The sequence below is a fragment of the Anser anser genome (genome assembly GCF_964211835.1).
Source record: "Anser anser genome assembly, chromosome: 1".
NCBI classification, from domain to species: domain Eukaryota; kingdom Metazoa; phylum Chordata; class Aves; order Anseriformes; family Anatidae; genus Anser; species Anser anser.
In genome coordinates this window covers 116735596-116742002 of record NC_139720.1, presented here as the reverse complement: position 1 = coordinate 116742002, position 6407 = coordinate 116735596, and positions in this window count along the sequence as shown.

Genomic DNA, 6407 nt, shown 5'->3' with positions numbered 1-6407 from the left:
GGTGACCGCTGCCTCTGCTCTGCCCCAGAGCTACTCGTGCTCGTGCTCCCTGTCCTGCTCCAAGGCAGGAGCTCACATCAGGGCTCAGCAACTCGCTGCTACCAGAATTTGAAGCTCTTGCTCTCCTTCCTTCCTCCTCCACCCACCCCATGGCAGGCAGCAGGGCAGAGGACACCTTGACTTTTGAGGTGTGCAGAGGGAAGGCAAGAGAGGGCAACTAGGAGTCAGCCTGTGGGCAGTCACCTCCTCCTCTGCTTACCTAACACACATCTGGCCCACTTTCCGCTCTCTCTTTTTACGAGAAGCCTATTGGTCACATACAACATCTGGTATTATTTAACCATCATGTTTGTCTTTGCAGAACCTGATCTTGCTGCTGACTCCCACAGCGGTTGACTCAAGCGCACCATTTGCTTAAATAATTTAAAGACTACATTGGTAATATCCTCAAAAGAAGCACAATCAGCTTCTTGCACATGCTCCCCACTTTGCATATCTAAATCTGCTACTGGTCCTCTAAAATCACCCCTGCATACAAGCAATCCCAAACTTTATGGAAACCTAGATCCTTTACGTGGATATTAGGACTTGGTTGGACGTCTAACTAACAGTCTCAGTGCTGTAGATCCAGTCTGCTCTTCACGACAGCTGAAGAGAAGCTCCACCAAACTTGGGCAGGAAGACAGAAAGGCAGCAGAGCATGCTGTTTGTAAGCCTCGTTCGGTCTCCTTACAAATCTAGATGCTAAGTGTCTGTTGGAGGGTTGCTTTTGTTTTTATTGTTTTTTAATGGACACAGCTCTAGCCCTCATTGTTGCAGGTGAGGTCTGCCAAAAAAAGAACAAAGCAGAGATAGTCCCACAGGCCCAAGCTCGCAGAGCTCTCCAAACAGTGACTCAGCAACCAGACCTCTCTTGGCCATCTCGCAGCAACCTCAGCACGGCGGAGTAGCAGCGATGACAGTTCAATGTCAGCATTAGTTCTTCAACAGATGATCCTTTCAGTAGGTTAAGCAAAGGCTGTGGCAGGTGTACAGATCAAGAAGAGGTAGAAAACTGTGCAAGGAGGGAAATGAAAAGTCGGGGGAAGGGAGGACACAAAGATGGAAATGGGAGGGCCAGGGCATGGATGGAGAGAGGAAGAGAGTAGAGTCAGGCAAATCAGAAGCAGTAGCAACCTAAAGGGCTAGCTTGTGAAGAAACCATTAAAACAAACAAACAACAAAAAAATAATAATAATTAAAGAGTAGGGAGAATTTATATCCTTGCTCTTTCTATGCAAGCTTCTTCTTGACAGCAGGGATTCTTCTACAGGGAGAGACAAAACAAAGACCTGACCTTTGAGCGAGACATTCCTACGACGGGGCTACACGTAGATCTACTGCCCACAAGGCCACAGAAGGGTCTCGGAGCTGGGACCCCCAGACGGCCAGCATTGTGACTGAGGGAGCACGACCACAGCAGATGCCACCTTGTCTTCCCAAGGGGCGAGTGCCTGGGCAGAGGAGGAGGTGGGTGACGTGCCAGCCTCCTCTGGCAGTGCCGTCAGCTGTGGGCCGAGGCAGGGCCGCCTGCCTCCCAGCAGCAGTCACTGCCGAGCTTTCTGCTCCAACCTGATGCTTGCCGGGGACTTTCAAAACATCCAGAAATGTGATAAATGATTTATCTTTTCCCTAACGCAGTCGGCTCCCCTCCCAGCATCTCGCAACACCCCAAGGGCACAATTAAAGCCTTTCTGGATAACAGGAACACTCCCTAGAGTGCTAATCATGCTGGAAAGATTGTTGGAGAATTTGGAAACCTAGAGCTTATCTCCTGTGCCATACAAAAGGAGATCTGCTTCTGCAGACATCCTAATCTGCAGGATTCTATTTAAATTCCGGCTAATTCACAGTCCCACACTGGGAATAAGAAAAGGCTGATTAGCAGTTGGGTGAATCAATAAGTACCGAATGGCCTAGAGAAGTGGGAACATTCATTTTGACTCTAATAAAACTGGGAAAGCTGTGGGTGGATGACTAAAGGGAACAAAGGGCTGCTTAACAGCGTTGAGCTAGGGTAAAAAGGCCAGGAAGAAAAGCGCTTATAAAACTTTATGACTAAGAGCAGAAGGAGATGAGAAAGGCACTGGAAGATGTGTTGGATCAGGAAGCACGCCACTCAAAAGCTACGATGAGTCATGCCGATTCGTGCCTTTTAGGACAGGAGGTCTTCCTTGCCGAAAGGGTCGAGCTCCCCTCTTTGATGCCCCCACGGACGGGCTGATATCCTTCAGTGAATCCATGGGACTGCTCAGGGGAGGGCCGACCTCACATTTCAAGGCACGATAAGCACCAAGGCGCCGGAGCTGCTGGCTGCTCCAGAGCTGCATTAAGAACCTCAGCGCTTGGAAGAGGGAAAAGATTGCCCAGAGGAGGCTTCGGGGCAACAGACGTGCCCTGAAGGACTCGAAACAAGGAGACAGAGAGGCAGCTCCAGCCTTCAGGAGAGGAGGCCAGGAGATCAACCAAGCCGGAAACGGAGCAACCCGGGGCCAACGTTGCAGCACTTTGTCAGGGCCTGTATTTCTTCTGCCCGGGCTTTGTTTGCCCTGTGGCTATACGGGGAACTTTCTCCTCTCAAGTTGTCAATTTGCAAGTCTCGTGAGCCTTTAGCTTGCTTAATAATCTCTTTTCTAAGACGTATTTTGAGGAGCAGCCTGTTCATGAGGAACAATTTTCTTCTAAAAGTACAGAATGTTTTCAGGATTTTGAAACGGCAAAAATGGAGAGCTGTTGCTCAGGCCTATTAAAAAGCTTAATGAAACATTCAAATCAGATTGTTTCCTGTTATGATTCACAATCAGTATACAGTATTAAAAAACAAATACAGCACTGGGATAGATACCTAGAGGTTTTGTGACTTGATCATCTTCTAATAATTTTGCCTTCTTTTTTCCCCTTAAAAGCTAAAATCCAAAACAATCAATGGCATCAATGTGTAGCAGGCCAGAGACAACACTGAGCACGTATGTGCAGTTCCAAGCCGTCACGAGGTCACCGTACCCCTCACAGAGATTCAGCCCAGATTTTGGCTGCTTTTAAAGACTTTACAAAACACTATCACAAGCCTGCTGGAGCTACACAGAAAGCAACCAGTGGGATTTTTGTTTTTCTCTGTTTTTTTGTTAATTTATTATTTTTTTTTGTAAGGCTAAATATGTTTTTTGGACACTTTAAACCACAGCCCTTTCCAACATGCTAATTTTCTTACTGAAAGGTTTCAAAAATCTTTGTTTTCTACGGAAATGTTGAACCTCTGCTATCAACAGAACCCAAAAGGCAACAAAGAGGATGAAGCTAGTTTGGTGAAGCAGAGGCACACTTGGGCTGCTGCCCAACAGCAGAAGTAAACCCTCAGCTCAGCTTTTCATGGCAGATGACAGAGATGTGACACCCAACCTCCAGCAAAGCAAAGGGGGAGACCTGAGAAAGCAGTAGGAAAGCAGTGCTTGGGGTGTTCCTAACCCACCTTACAGCAAAAAAAGTCCCAAAAGACTCAGAGGAAAGTCTTCTGGTTTCCAGACAAGCTTCGTAGACTCCACAGGTTTGCAAGTTCAGGTAGAATTTGGCCGTACGCGCTTGTGCTTGGATATTTTCACAATAATCCTGACAAATACTGAAGTTCCTGGATTGTTCCAGTTCCTAGGACAGAACAGAGCTGCTTATGTTCCAAACATGAAATACTTCAAAGCTAATCCTTCTTCTGGCTTTTAAGATGCACAGAGCGATCCATGTGCTCGCAGGCAGACAATGCATTTAACAGGGTATGTCAAAATGTATTCAGAGGACATGTTTACTCTCATACATTTAAAGATGTCTCATTGTAGCATGGAAACAGTGATGAGTGCTTTGCTTTTGACACAGGTATGCTCTCGGGGCCAGAACCGACTTTCAGGGCTGTTCCACGGGCATGTGGAGGAGGAGGAGGAAGCCCGCAGCCTTCCAAACCGCAGCAGGGTGCTCCGGCTTTGTTTCCCACACCTCAGGACTACAACTCTCCTATGGGAAACTGCAACTTCTCAGGTCAAATTACTGACTGAGGACACCTAGTGGGGTTTTGCTTAGACACCAACACCACAAAAAAAAAAAAAAGAAAAAAAAAAACAAAAAAACAACCCTCATTTCTGCCAGAGACTGATTTATGAAGAAATATTACCACCATTATCCCCTCTAAAGCAAACAAACAAACCCCCCAAAACATACTTTTTTTTTTCTTTAACTCAGTTACTGATGCTATAGAAAAATCCCAGAGTGTTTTCCCAAATGTTTGCTAAGCTTGGACATCCCATCACACGCTGTTTCGTTTTCATTTTAATTTTCTTTCCACTTCTTTGATGAGAATGGTTTTTCTCACCTAGGTCAACAGGCCACTGTCATATTTTGAAAGTGTTTTATGGACCTAAGCCCATCAGCAGAGTCAAGCAGGACTAGCAAGCTCATCAGCACTACTGGTTAGAAGGGACCCATCGCCTCAAACTAGCAAAACGCAGGATGGGAACCAGTAATTAAAGTTGTGGGTAGGCAGAACTTTAATTTTTTTATCCATTTTTAATGGCTAGACTATTATTCTGTTGACAGTAAAACAAATAAAATAGATACTTGAATAAGACTTTTATGGTTGAATCACTAACATATTGCGCTCAAATAGGTTATTGATGCAGATGCAGTTTGGTGAGATTTTAAAGAAGATGCTGTAAAAATCCATCCACAGTTTGTTTTCTGTGGCAGGAATGACAAGATGAAAGCATTTTAGGATGCAATATGATCCTCAACAGAACTTTTTTGTGGGCTGAAGCACCTTCGGACGTCTTTGAGATGAGCATTTTTGTTTTGTTTTACCGCAGTTTTGTTAGATGTTTTTTTAAAAAGCCAAAGCTAAATGCTGTGTGTCACCTCAGGACTCTTAGGCCCTCTTCTGCTTTAGTTCTGAAGCTGAGCTTTTATTACATCAGTGTTCTGGAAAAACGATTGCCTGTTCTCAGCTCCTTGAGATTATTGATTTAAAGTATTATCTGAAACCATCAGAAATGAGCAGCTAAACTAACAAACTTTATCTACTTCACTGCAGATTTAATTAAAAAAAAAAATCCCCAAACACCCCCTCTTCAATACCTGATGGATGTGCTCTGAGTACCCACACCGTTCTTTCACCTCACCAGATAGATCACGCAATGATTGATAACTCAGCCTGTGCTCCAGCCTGCCCCTTAATTGCCTTAAATACCTGTTTCATCATATTCTCCCTGCTGGTTCCCATGTTTGAGAGGCAGGTGAAGCCAGGCAACAAAGATGTTTGATGGCTTCAAAGTAAAATAGAGGCAAATAGAGACAGGAGGACTTCTTCCCACCCCTCCCAATCAAACCTTAGCCTGAAACACACTTCAGTTTATGAGTAGACAGACTGGGGAAGGTGATTTCTCCTCCTTTCTCTCCCATGGCAATGCAAAGCCAGCAGCCCCCAGGAGAAGCAAGCACCAGCCTGATGGGTCAGAGCAGCCAGGGTGGAAGAAGCAGCTTTAATATACTCTAATGACAGAATTCACAGTGGAAAAACCAGGATAATTCAGGATCTCTTCCTAGTATGAAAACCAAGGGAAACTGATAGCTGGCCCACTGTTCAGTCTCCATCTGTGTGAATTCACCCCAACGTGCAGGAGAATTCACTGGTACAAGACAGTACTGTTACTTTCTCATTGTGTGAAACCAAACTGCCTTTATTTTGAGTTAAGTAAGTGCTGAGTACACGGAGGGTACAAGGGCCATCAGGAGCACAGCAGTGTGAGGAAGAGAATGAGGAGAATGGATGAGGCACCATAATGGCTTGTTCGCTGAAGCCCTATGGCTGAAAAGCAGGGTCATGTCCCTGAATACAAGGCAAGCGCTAGATAAGGACACGGCTCGGCTCCTTCGGGGAGCTGAAGGATGACGCATTTTCCATTCACTTAGGTGCTAGGTCAGCCTTTCTGAAACAGATTTCCTTTCTACCCACGCTGTGTTTGGCACTGTCTTACTGAATGAATTTCCATTATCGGGTACCGATAAGAGCAAGATACAGGCTCCATTGTTACCCCAATTTTTCAATTCCTATTGAGAGAGTCATATCACGTTCCTGAGCGAGCAGTTTGTGTTAGGAAAACAACACTCTCTGGTCATCCATTTAGAATAATAAGCTATGAAATTCACAACTTTGGTAGGAAAAGCAGAGGGAAGATGAGCTCATGAGAGCATGAATTAAAACCTCTCAACACTGCTGAGCACTGTGAACGCTAGCACAATGCTGCTTCTCGGGCGAGACATGCCTGTTCATGAGATGTGTGCTTTTGTGCTGAAACAGTCACAGCAGCAACATACCACTGCTTTACTTCACA